Genomic DNA, 14,757 nt, shown 5'->3' with positions numbered 1-14,757 from the left:
TTACACCCGAAGAGCTCAAACTTACCGGGACACCGGAACACCTCCTCACATCCGATGAAATAATACGAATCGCAACCCATAAAAATCTCGCACCACATCTGGTCACAAAAGTGGTTTTACGTTACATAAAAATGAACCCAACGTCTATCCAAAGCATGGTGGAACGTTTCACCAACCTGCGCCATTTCGAAGTGCTGGGCGAGAATCTTAAATCCGACAAAGTTGCTTATTTTGAGAATATGGCAAATATCGCTGATCACCATCACCTGGGGCCTGACTGGTATTTAGATCCCGCCTTCAATCCACACCCTCATTTAAAACATTTTACCTTCCACCAGCTAAATTATTACGAAAGTTTACAGAATCATTTCGTCCTAAAAGAATTAATGCTTAGAAATGTCATCTTCTTTATCCCCTGGCCGCACGGGATGGGTAAAATTTCCGAAAATATGATGCACATCGATATAAAATTTGGGAAGGATTTAGTCGTCAATATTGACCCGGTCAAAAATCATTGTTATCTGAGAGGAGAGGCAAGTTCCGATTTTATCTCGGTCTTGGTGGACATACCCTTCGAAACGGTGGAAATTAAGGACCTCAGCGAAAAATCGTTACTTGGGAAGCAAGATGCACTCCGCAGATTCGTTAAGGATCCACAACCCAACGCATTTAGTTTGGATGGCCTCTCGAGAACAAAGTTGAGAAAATTAGTGCTCAAAAACACCACCGTTAATTTATTCGGAAACGGGAGGATCTTTCAAAATTTGGAAAATCTAGAAGAGTTAAAATATGAAGGGGAGGCGTTTCGTGTCACGTCAAATAATCGGCGACCCTTTGAGCTTATCTTTCTCCCCAAGAAATTGAAAAAGTTGGAGTTGGGCTATGTCAAAATTTTACCCCCGCGTGAACTTTGGGAGGGGGAAACGATTACTTTGAAATACCTGGGGTTTTTCCAGTGCTATTTTCCACCCTTGTTTGAAGTAATGCTTCTAAGCTATTTTAACGTGGAAAATTTGTCATTCTTCGACAATTGTAAGGAACACAGGCCAAACTTTGACTGGTTATTCACCCTGACAAAGATGAAAAATCTCAGAAAATTGTTCTTATGCCAATTTGAACGGGTGTATACTCCTTCTATCCAAGATTTCGTGCAAGATACGATCCTACCTTTGTTTCAATGGTATAAAATTCCCACGGATTTTCCAAACTTTGAATTTTCCAGAAATTTTGATACCCCTCCAAAACACTTGGTAGACTTTCCCTTCTCTGTAGCACCAATCCCAGGGGATGGATATCGTAGCGAAATCAGTGATCTATTTGATCACCGTGGAGAGGCGGATGTCACTACCGGCATCTTTTCCACTCCATCCCGAACAGTCCCAGGTTATCGAAAGGAGGACGAAAAAACCGACTTGGTACATAATCCTGACCAATATTATTTTGACGGGGCTTCAGAAGAGGAGTGGAAACTACCCAAAAACCCGGTTTTGTTTCCTCCCCCGAAAAAACTTGGGGACAAACAAGTTAAAGAAATCGTCATTAAAAATGCCACCGTTGGAAATATCGCGCTCCAATTTATGGGGTGCAAACGGTTGGAATCCCTCATCCTCGAGAACATTAGGTGGACAGCTGCCACCCAGATTAAGACGGATCTTCCCGCGCTCAAAGTTTACCACTATTTCGAAAGTCTATCAGCTGACAGGATGACGTCTCTTTCCCGCGGTAAAATCAAAGACATTTTGTTCTTTTGTAAAGACGGATTCCAAAATTTTTGGGAGCGTGGGATTGACCTCATAATTTCTCTACATTTCCAGCTGAACGTTATTCTGAATCATAAACTGGGTGAGGTTACGCTACAAAATGTAGAGGGAGCTGCCGAACTATTGGCCAACTTAGGGGTCGAGGCGGGATCTTTAAATTTAAATTGTTGCCATATTCCACACACTTTATTACCATCGCACCTGACATCACTGAACATTCGGTACGTGGACGGTATCCAGTTCGCAGATCTTGTCTCTCCACCAAATAGATTTCCGAACCTGAAAAATCTTTACTATGAAGCTCATCGAGATAACGTGCAAGATTTGGATATGGGGCAAATCCCGGGAAATCTGGAAAATATACTTATCGGTGGAATGTCCGTGATTAGTCTGGGGAACGTTCGCTGTAAAAATTTGTCCTTTTCGGATTGTACTTTCTCGTCGGAATTTTTCCAAACGTATCCAAAGCTGTTGACGGTTGAGAAACTGGTATTTTTCGGGGGTCCGACCAGAACCCCGGATGCGGAGGAGGTTAGTAGTTTGGTAGAGGATACGACAAGCTTAGTTTGGGTGGCGTTCGTTCTGTTTGATCCGAGTGACGAGTACAGGATTGTCTTTGACCGGGCAACCAAGCAGAAGTGGAAAATACCAATTGAGAGTGACGAACAAAGAGAGAAATTCAGAAAAATTGTTACGTGGTTGAAATCAAAATGTGATGAGAACTTGTCGAATTTGAGAGAGTTTATTTTGCAAAGGAATACCGTCCAAGATGAGTGGAAATGTATGGAATATAAGATTCCACATTTGATTGTTGATACTATTTCGGGTCGGGGAAAATTAAGCATTGATTGAAATAAGAAGTTGGAATGAGTGAGAGGATATTATAGGATTACAATTATTTATGTTAAATGGTGACATTTATTGGGTGTATGTACGGTTGGGCAAAATTATCTATAACAAAATAAAATGATTGTTTTTATTTAATACTTATTTTTAGTTGCATATGTATATTTATGTCCAAATTTGTTGGGCTTTGTGAGCACATTCTTGTTATTTTTTGTTTGATAAATTCATCGGTCATGGCCTAAAATATGTACCTATGATTAAAAATTTTAGGTAGGAGAATCAAAATATGTTTCCAAAAACTAAATTTTATAACGTAATACTAAAAATTTTTCCATTTTTTATCATCGCTCGTGAGATGACAATAGAAACGTGGAGAAAACCAAACCTGAGGTAGACCGTATTAGAATTTCATTTCAGAAATTGACTGAAATTCATCGTTTTCTTTAACTCAGCTTTCTAACTCGAGAATTGTGGTTGTGACAGGAAGGAAAGCAGTCAAGTTTGTAAATTGGCATCTTCCACCCTCCCATTTCTCCAGTTCCGTTCCAAATTACGCTACAAATTCACCACATCCATCAAACCATACAAACCACACCAAAACCAGACTCAATTCCTGCCTACGTATTTGTCGCTTTAGATTTTCCTTTGGGAGAAAGTCATTTCAGAAATTCAACCCTCGCACAAATATTGTCAAAATTCATCAGGATGTTTGTAACCCAGTGAAATGTTCAAAATTTAAAATTATACCTCAAAATTGTGTTAGTGCCAATAAATAGTAACTGATTTTCCTTCGTAAACTTGATAAAAAATTATAAATATTTTTAAACCCTAACGAAATTTATATGCAGAGTTTACAAACATCATTTCAATTCAAACCATGTCCGTATTGTTACATAATATATTATGATTCATGATTTATGAATTGGGATGTTGGCATTTGGTGGTTGGTTGACATTTCTTAACGGGCTCGTAATAGTGTAACCTATAAAAGTATGTAGCTCAGCTCCGACGTGAAAGTGAAAGTCAGGTACAGACCGATTATGTAAGAAGGAACATAATGGAGGGGTAAGAAAGAGTCAACATTTCCCAAAATCGGGGATAGGCTTCATGTATGCTTACTAATCTGAGCAGAAAAGTTTTTCACAGGGTTTCGAAAATCAGATTAGAGTGAATTTGACAAGAGATATCGTATTCCCGACACACGAACGGACAAGCACTTTATAGGATGACAAATATGTAACCGACATTTATGTAAACGTCTATGTTACATATTTGTCGTATCACCCAAGCACTTCATTTCTGGGTCGGGCTAAAAAATTTTACGTAAATAATTGCAAAATAAAATTTGCAAACATATATAAAAATTGCACATATGCATCATAAACTATAAGAAATTCCTCTTTACTAATTGCAACCCTGCCATCGTTACGGGATGATTTTGATTTGTCATTCCATTCCAACTCCTAACTTCACAATTCTCATGCCTCGAACGAGAAGAGGTTCAGCTTGTTTGGCGAAAGTGAAAGCACGCTCCAACGCCAAGTCACTTCGCGCATTACTTTCGCTTCATGGATTTCTTATGAAATAACGTGCATCGTCACCACCACGACTAAAATCACAACCAAGCATCCCACCACAAAATCTACCAAGAAGTACAATCTAAATCATGAGGTGGAACTATTATATAACGAAATATCGTACGCATTACACAAGCCCAACCTTGAGGAAAGAAAACCAATCAGCAAACTCTACACGTTCATGCACAACAAGTTCCAAAATAGGAATGAAATGTCAATTTGCTTTCAAGTCAAACTCGCCCGGAAAACAAAACATGCCAACTTTCTCCCAAAATTCAATAACAAACTCATTTCCCGTCAATTAGCCTGTCTAAAATTATTATTATTACCATTATCATCACAAACTGAATGTGAAATTCGGTCCTATCTCAAACTTGAAACGGTTCAAAGTGAATGCAAAATATGAATCCACTTTCTCCCAACTTTCTCCTATTTGATTGCCTCGTGTGTGTTTTGCATTGAACAAAATTTCTACCGATTTATGTATTGGCAAACGATAACAATAACGAACGTCAACTTTGACACATTCTGTTTAGAAATTGTTATCAGCGTTGGAATAAATTTGAATTATGAGGAAATTTTGATACCATTCGATGCGAAACGTTACCAGCGTGGTAGTGCTTCATAGTGAAAACTTGATGCCACTTTTCAGACCAATTTACTTATTTGAATTTCCTCGAAAATTAAGAATAATTTTCAAGGAAATTCAAATCTGCTATCTATTTTTTACATTGTAATTTTTAACTTTAATGAACAATAACAGTCAGTTTTAGGTAACAAATCAATACCAATTCGGTATAGCTGTATCTGACAATTTTGTTACCAGTGCCACACTATTTCCATTGTTGTATTGCAAAATGTACGTATACAAAATTCAATCTTGTCTCGAACTTGAAACGGTTCAAGACGAAAATAAAACAGGACACGACTTTCCCCTAACTTTCTCTTGTTTTGTTGTCGGGTGTGATGTTTTCCTTGCCACAATTTACCCTGGTGCCATTGACGACTTTGTGCGCACTGAGGTGGAAGGAGATAAGATGGGAGAAAGTCTGCATCGCTTTCACTTTCTCCATTCACTTTTGCCCATAATGGAAGCAATCTTGGCTGGAAAATAAACCTAAAGTTGGACAATACTCGACTACACAAGACTAAACAAATTGAAGGAAACTTTTATTTTATGGTCGTTTCCGGGACGAGGCGATGGCGGGAAGAAACGAAACAAGGGTACGATAAGAATTTCGTAAAAATAATTTAGTTTTCAAAACAGGAAACTATAATAAATATCCATGTGGTGCTATGCAGACATGTTGTCATCAATATTTTTAGGTTTTTGACCAATCTGTTACCGGGTTTCATGTATATGCAGCATCGAACTAGCAAAGATTTGTAAAATTTTCAAAATTTCAAAAATAAAAAATCTGTAAATCTATTTTGATTTTAATAAATACAAAGTTAGAAACAAAACAAAAATGTAAATTTGCTAGCAATGTGTAACTAATTTGGGGACGAATTATTCCAATATTTTGCAGAGTCCAGTAAATTTCGCTTCATTTTTGCTAGCAAATAAATTTGACATGGTATAAATACGACAAAATTTCAGCACAAGTTGAATCACATCGTCTCTGCAAGGCCCACAAATTCGAAACCTTTCCGACTACCAAACCAAAAGTACACAAATGTCTAAACTTTCGAGCCAGCGACATGATCCGTGCAAGACAAGAAAGACGACTTTTAACTCAAACGCGGAGACAGCAGTTTTTCACGGATAGTTAGTCACTTTCTATTTTCCTCGTGATATTAATCCAGCCAAGAATAGAATCCCAGGTTGAAATTACCGTAAAGTGGGCAAGTTTCTTCCTTACATAATCTGCCTTTCAGCGACGCGACACGTGTCACATGTTTAAAGACAAAACAGAATTTTTTATTTTACCCGGAGACAAAATCCTCTCACGTTCAAAGTTTCTTAAAAAAAATATGAAATTCTGTAAAACCAAGATAGATACTTGTCCTTATTATATGACAAGCAGTCTCTTTAAAAAATATGAAACTAATGGTATCTAAGAGTAACATTTCTTTAATGGATATTTGCCCTTTATTATGTGACAAACAACGCATCCCAAACATATCCATTCAGCGTAAAGGATAAGACCACGTTAGCAAAACCTGAGTATGCATAAAGGAAAGCTACATTTGAGAAGAGGAACCAGAATTCAAGGGAACTTATCCTTCCTAATTATAAGCAAGGCATTTGGTACAGTCACCACTGGGAAATAAGAATTGGAATTAAATTTTAGCGACTCCTAAACAAGAATTTTTCAAAATTAAGTACGAGCTTGTCTCTCATTCCTTGTACAACTTTATGTCCCCAGACTTATCTGAGTCGCACCAATGTATGAAAACAACCACACTTTTTATTTGGCCAAAATATGTAAGAAAGCCCAATTGGATTTATTTGACCTAGCTCTTCTTTTTATTCCAACCTTCCTTTTCTAAGCCAATTTTCTCCCCTTCTCGGGAAAAACAGAGAAAGGGGAAAGTAGGCCAGGTAAGCATAGAGAAGAGCTCGACATCAATATCAATCCGAATATGGAGACATGACGCAATATGTCAATTTATTTAGCTTAGTGATGCGAAAGATTGACTTCTCCATCGTCAAAGACGAACCACAGAGATACTCAATATTTGCAAGGGAGACGTGCAAAAAAGATGTCACTGAACTGAAGGATGTAATTTTCACTGAACTTACGAGTTATCCTATGACACGTAATAAATCATGTGTTAGTGACCAGTTATCATGTAGGACTCCACTGACTTCGTAATTATTTACGACATCTAGATGGTCATATTTTCAAAATTTTATGTATATTAAAATTTTTAATATTAGAAATTTTGATTATAGAAAAATCAAAAAAAATAGTAATTACTTAATTACCTCGATATTCAAATTTGTCAAAAAAGAGGTTAATGGTTCACTCGTTAAAATCAAATTTACTACCAGATTATCCAGAATTCATGGAATACTATGAAACCCAAATTAACAATAAAATGAGTGGAATTCATTATGCACGGCTTTCTAATGGAATACCAACAAGCTTATGTATTTACCGCATCAATACAATTATTTACGATTAGCGGTGAAATATTCTAAAGGTTGTTAGACCTTTATTTCTCTGTACAAAAATGATACGGTAGGGTTCACGCTATGTTAGCAAATTTTGAATAGGCTAATTCGAGCTGGACAAACATGCGAGTTATGTTTATAAATTTATTAAAGATAAAATTCTGAGTTAATCTTTCTGAAAATTTGTAAACAATAATCATAATGTAAATACGTGAACACTGATCACCTGATATTTCATAATTTATATTTGATTCCTACCTTATTTTACTAATGACACTTAAGTTCCACAATTTTAAATTCGCAATTTATTTCGCAATAATAAAAAAAATTATTATTTGTATTTGTTGTCGTGATATTTCCTGATGGGAATAAATTTTAGAAATTTCGATTATAATTACAAATTGTAATTTCAAATTTTCTAAAAAATTCTGTAATCTTACTGGTTTCAAACTAAACTAAATCTCATCCCAAGTTCGCAAACACTGGTGCATATCACAAAAACTCGATTATATTAAGAACCGCTACGTTCCCTTAATGCAATCTTATGTAACATCATGTTTACTATTATTGACTATTAATATGCATCAGTATAGCAAATTAAAAAAAAAATATTACGTAAAAAAAAGTCTTTGAAGAAACGACGAAACAAAAATAGGGGTTAAAATGGCAGCAAATAAGATATTCGATCAGAGGGAAAGTTAACTTCCCAACTTTCTCCATCATAAAGTTATCTCATCTCAACCAAAACATCTCCATGTTTATATTTTATACATTTATTTCCATCAAGTTTGACAATAATTTGTAATGTTGTTATTAATTATTCATAATTTGAATTTCACAGTAAAGAATTTTTACCATTTTGTGTCAAATTACGGTCAGTCTGGTTCAAGTGCCGGGGGATTGGAACTTAGTACCTGGGAAACGTCACCCAAAAGTTCCGATCCCCTGGACATTTTAGTTATGCAAGTTACAGGGAAACGGAACCCACTTGTCGCAGGATTTAGCGGGCTTCGATTCCCCGGTACCCTCTTACGCAAAAGTTACGATTCCCCGGAACCCAACATTTTTCTTTAATTTTTCATAAATTGGATATATTTCCAAGAAAAAATTTTATTGTCTCAAATTAACCTCCCACCAATGAAGAACATTGGATAAAAAAATTAGAATTTTTTATAGTGGCGTTTTTCCTAAAATCGCAAATATCTGACAAATTTGAGGAGCGGTAAGTCCAAAAAGGTACGGGGAATCGTCACCCAACAATTATTTTCAGGGAAAAATACAATTATTTTACAGTTATTGTTACAATTATTACGTTATAATTGTGTTACAATTATTTTTCTCTCAAAATAATTGTATTTTTCCTTGAAAATAATTGTTGGGTGACGATTCCCCGTACTTTTTTGGACTTGCCGCTCCTCAAATTTGTCAGATATTTGCGATTTTAGGAAAAACGCCACTATAAAAAATTCTAATTTTTTTATCCAATGTTCTTCATTGGTGGGAGGTTAATTTGAGACAATAAAATTTTTTCTTGGAAATATATCCAATTTATGAAAAATTAAAGAAAAATGTTGGGTTCCGGGGAATCGGAACTTTTGCGTAAGAGGGTACCGGGGAATCGAAGCCCGCTAAATCCTGCGACAAGTGGGTTCCGTTTCCCTGTAACTTGCATAACTAAAATGTCCAAGGGATCGGAACTTTTGGGTGACGTTTCCCAGGTACTAAGTTCCAATCCCCCGGCACTTGAACCAGACTGACGGTATTACACGTTTGTATAGGAGTAAACAATTAAAAATCATCCATCTATATACAATTTGTACTCATTTGTACAAAATTGAGTTTGGAGCAAATTTTCGAGTGAAATTATATTGTTCATATTCGCAATAAATTCTTCTGTTCGTCAACGATTGCATTACCTAGTAATTACACTCGGTGATAATTTTGAGTCTAATAAATCCTAAATAATTCATTACAATCGTGCAATAACACCAACAACAATATAAACAATTGTGATCTCATGTCATCCTTTATTTGGATTACTCCTTGCATTCATTAATTAAATTCAATGACCTGAATCAGGGTTCCTATTCAAATAAGAAATCGTACTTTTCAGAAATTCTCTTCATTTCACACGATATTTTTGAGAAAATTGACTCGGAAATTGGGATTTATCAATATGAGACTCATAATAGTTTGGCTGATTGGGAAACATCGTACTGAGAAATGTAATTCAAATACATTTGAACTGTTAAAAAATATCCAATCAGATAAAATCTAATACGCATGCCATTCACCTTAACCCACGCAAAACATTTTTCTGTGACTATAAATTGTATAAAATTTGGTTTTGGGAATGCCCATGCACTCTTAATTATGTATGAAAAATCGCAAAAAAACACGTGCGCACACATACATATTTACACACACACATGTACACAAACCTGGTGTTAAGCACCCTGAGCTGAAAGTGCAGATCATTGTTTGCAAGTATTATAGGATGGCAATAAAAGCCACGAAATTAAAACCAACCTTTCTCTCTTCCTCATTCCACTTTATCCAGGGAGCACCCTAAATAATTTTTTACCCAACTGTTACGCAGTAGAAACATCGACGAGTTTGCCCACCCCCTTTCGCAACCATGATTTGTTATCGTGCATAAAGCACATGATCTATTTTCCACTAATTTTGACCCCAACAAATGTACATAGTAATCAAAATGGGAAGTATTCATCAATACCTTGACCTCTATCCCCCAATCCGGTCTCATGTTCCATGCTCCGTGCAAATTTAAAACTTCAGTCGCACCAGAAAATTATCTCTGATTCATGAGACAATTTAATACCAATTTTTAAGAGTGTACAAATATATTTACAAATAGTATAGGACTGAATATGTAGGAATGCAAATATTCTTTCCGTCAAAGTGAATGAATTTAATGATGGCAAATTCTTCTTCCCAAGACCGTAATGAGAAATAGGCCCAGGGTTACGTTTACGTTATACACATGAATGAATCCCTAGTTCAAAATTTCATTTTACTTATTGTTTTGTTTTTCCGGCCTTCAATTAATCTCCGTGAAGAGAAATAAATAGAGATTAAATTTTGGGATAAAGTCTGGAGTTAAATGTATCAAAACAATGCATACATACATTTCAAATGTTTATTCAATTTTAAATCCAATACAAAATTTGTGAAAGTGTTTTTTTCTAAATGTTAAAGATGAAGCTTTCTTTCACAATTTTGTCCACCCATAAGTTCAAGGAGATTAATTAGAAAATTATTAATCTCTCATTAACTAAACCCTTTTGGTCTATTGCACTGTTCAATTCGTTGTACTTTTTTTTGACAAAAATTAACCGCAGAATTATTAAGTGTGGGCATGAATTTCCAAAATATTAAAATATTCCCACGCCATTACAGCCTCTCTTTTAGAAGTAAGTATCTCATTAAAATAATAAAATGTTCATATCGTGAACTTCATGTCCCGTCGCGTGGAGGGTTTCATTCAGGTCGAATTATTAACCAAATAAGACCAACTGCGCAATAATAATTGTCTGGACTTGACCTATACTCGACCTATTTGTGTGAGCACATCAGGGACCATGCATAAAGTATGTGATCAAGTTGAGCCAAAGTAGAATTGGACATACGGACACTAGTTAAAATTATTATCAAAATTACAGTAATCACATTCTTTATGCCCTCTCACCACTAGGATTGGAGTCGCTCAATTTAATTATTCTTTAAATTGAACGAAACACTGAAACAACAGAAAGTTTAGGATGAGTCGGACAATTTAAATGAAAACTTGGACCGTTCAGACAGATTGTCACGAATTTTAGTGGTTCAAATGTTTGGTTGCAAATGCGATAATTCTGATTATATTTTCGCAAAGCTTTGTAACTATTTATTTTTTAAGTTGCAATTATGGTGAGTTAATTAACTGTGTAGCGTTGCCGATATTAATAGTCTGAAAAAAATCTGAGAGGATTCCTGGCAGATATTTCATAATAAAAACCACATAACCTCTCAGAAAAATTTCCAAGGAATTGATACTATTAATATCGGCTGAACAGTAGTATGCTTAATATTAGACAACACAAAACCACATGTTTTATGCATGTTCCTCTCAACTATGAGTCTCCCAGTTTATCCCACATCCTTGGCTTGATCTTGGCTCGAGTTGATCTCATCAATCAAAAAGTCAGCAAGTCGGCTCATCTCGAACTTGGGGAGAGATCAGTTCTAACCATCTCATTAGCATGAATTGGAATAATGCCGTTATTACGGCGTGATCATAATAAAAGTGGATCACTAAACGGGACTGGACTGGACAAGCCTGGAGAGCAGGCAGACGATGAGCCAGCATTTATTTATAGAAAGAGGCAACAAGAACATCATAATCATCGTCGTAATCATTTCGCTCGTCACTCGAATAATGATGATTCATTTGATATTAAGGTTTGTAAATGACCATTAAATTTCAGGATCTCAATTTTAGAAATTTCTCGCATGTACAGAAAAATTTTGGATGTTATGTGTGACGTGACTTATGTAGACTAAGCTTATTTACAGCTTATGCAAAAAATTTTGGCGCATTGAATTTCAAAATTACTGAACTTACATATATAATTCCAGAAATGTTAAGCTAAATCGTAATTTTATTCCATAATTTTACACAATTTTTACTATGCTTCCTCGTTTGAAAAAAAATTGAGTAAATGATTTTTGAATTTGAAACCTTAATCATTTAGCCCAACCAGAATATATTTTTAAAAATCCTTCTTTCAAAAACATTAAATCTGCGGAATAATTTTATCCCCACAAAGTTGTACTCGTCACTTGTGTTGTGTGCACGAGTAACTTTTCCCAGAAACATTTTATGTCACAGAAACAAATTGAGTTACAAGATTTCAATTTATTTTACGATTCTTATCCACAATTGCAACCATCTCGTCATGTAAACGAAGCGGCGGAGCGAAAACTTATGGGATGTTAGACGAACTCATTTTTTGCGAGCATGGTGCACTCTAAACAATGCAGTGACATTTTATTACTGCGTATTGATACTTATGCACGCGCATACATATAAGTAGAAAATATGCAAATTTCACTACGGACAAAGTGTACAAGTGAAAGTACAAATAAAACCCCGATTTATTTCTCGTCAAATATACAGTCACAATTGCAAAAAAAACTGCAAATTCCTTTAATAATTGCTTCCACGAAACTCAAACTCGTTACCAGACTGGTAACAATCACTAACAGCGGAGCTTCGTAGAAAGTAGTATTGCTACCATTCGGAAAAAAATCGGTACCAACTCTTACTTGATTTTACTACCAGTTTATTTACCTCACTTTATTCATCCCCAGGAAAATTGTATCATTATCCCATAGACCGAAACCCTGGGAATTTGGGAACTTATTTCCTCCACTTCTGGCATAAAATGCACTTGACTCATCTTTCCCCTTTCCACTTGAGGCCGTAAAGATAGCGAAATCGCCTCCACGTTATTGTTACTTATTGGACGCCTGGCATGGCATCGCTCCCGTTTCATGGACGATGGAATTTCAGAGGAAACTCTGTCTTTATGACGAAATGGCTCGTTTGGTCGTCGTATTCATTCTTCGTGTGCGGAATAATCGCCACCACTTTACTCAACTTTCGAGCTTTATCACTATAAACCCCATCAGCCATGCAGATCAACGAACCCAGCCATACATACGTACGTACACTGTAAATAGTGCGGTAACATAATTGTCACCGAGCTGGTATTGCCAAGTGAAATTTATGCCCGAAGGTAACAATAATAGTTCGGAAAATTCTAATATGTATGTATTACTACCCGACTTTAATCAATTTACTACCACAGTTTTGTAATTTGATTCGAAAATCATTACTACCCATGCGATGAAAAATCGTTGTCAAGAATATATAGCGGTATAGAATACGAACTTATATAATTTGTCCACATTATTTTTACCCGAAGGAATTGTCCCCAGCCACACACTCTAAAATCCAAATCTAAATAATCTGGTAACTGCATGGTGGACAAATTTGTGAAACCTTTGGTAAAATCATTTACGTAGATAGATGCACATTAAAATCACTAAAACGCTTCTCAATTTTACAAAAATCTATGGAAAATTTGTCTACAAACCCATGTATCAAAGGCACCCTTTAAATATACATGTACAGACAGAAGTCATATCAAAGTCATAAAACTGGAAGTGATTCTGCCATCAAATATTTAACCTTGGTTGAGCCGCCATGCTCTAAAAAATCATTTGTTCCGATAACCCTGTACAGTCTCATCCTCCATGCACACCCCCAACAAGACTGCATAAATCCTACTTTTCGCTAACTAACTAAAAAAACTTTCACTCAATTTTTTTTCTCCAAGAATAAAAAGTTGTTAATTTTCTCCCCCGCTTTCTCCTTGACATATGCATCTTTGCAATAAGTTTGAAATTTTGGGTCGTCCAAATGTCTCCTTTAACTCCGTAATTTTAAGTGAACCAACTAAATTTTAATTTGATTTAAAATTTTAATCAAGCGCTGGAGAGACGAGATTAGCGTTAATCTGGACGTTTCAGAGGCCCACATATCACATCGCAAAGAGGAATACCGCACACTCTAAATAATGCAAGATAAACTAAAATCTCCAACTGCAAACTTTCTCCATCTTCTCATCAGAAATACGAAATTTGTGAAGAAAATTGTCACCGAGTTTATAACGATTTTTACAAAAAATGGTAATAATAATACAACTAAACAGTAGAAATTGGCACATCGAACTCACATTATTTCCACGGACTGGCATACATACATGTTGAAATTATTTGTTTCTTGACGGTAAAAAATTGTCACCAACGCGATTTTGCTGCATAGTGTACATACAATTTGCTTTCCTATGCGGTATAAAATCCGGTAACAATTTTGTTACCACATTATTCACTGTGCATCACAAAAGTTCCTAGAGCCAAGGAAACTTCAAAGATTTTACTTTTCATCCAGTCCAGCCAACTATGGGCAAGAGTTACAGACAAAGTTGGGTTGTAATGAAATTAAATGAGGCCCTCGTTTTACTTGGTAAATCAAGGAGTGATGAATTCCAATTATGTAGCTAAACCATGCTAAAATAAGATGTAAGAGCAGTTTTTAGCGTTGATAATGTGTGCACAAAATTACCACAGAGTGTAACCTCTAAGCAATATTATGTATTTATTACCGGGAGGTGACGCTCATATTGGTAATAGTTTATCACCGCGCGGTAATCGCGGTAATTATAACACCAACAGAGTCACATAATGTTACCGAATTGGTGACAGTCTTTGCACCGAGCTGTAGTTATAAGTGCAAAGGAAATTCAAATTTGTATTGTATACATTCTTATTCTAATTTTACTTTTTTGAAAAGTAAGCTTACTTTTCAAAAAAGTAAAATAAAAGT

The 14,757-nt window shown here is 35.7% G+C and overlaps 1 protein-coding gene across 1 annotated transcript in view; it reads right to left on the bottom strand.

Moving 5' to 3' along the window:
- Positions 1-14,757, bottom strand: part of LOC110853611 (very low-density lipoprotein receptor) — a 133,076-nt gene that overhangs the window by 97,560 nt on the left and 20,759 nt on the right. The window lies entirely within an intron of this gene.

Source organism: Folsomia candida, unplaced genomic scaffold (genome assembly GCF_002217175.1).
Source record: "Folsomia candida strain VU population unplaced genomic scaffold, ASM221717v1 Fcan01_Sc008, whole genome shotgun sequence".
In the NCBI taxonomy this organism is placed as follows: Eukaryota; Metazoa; Arthropoda; class Collembola; order Entomobryomorpha; family Isotomidae; genus Folsomia; species Folsomia candida.
The sequence above is the reverse complement of the archived record's forward strand: the minus strand, read 5'-3'. Positions and strand labels throughout refer to the sequence as shown.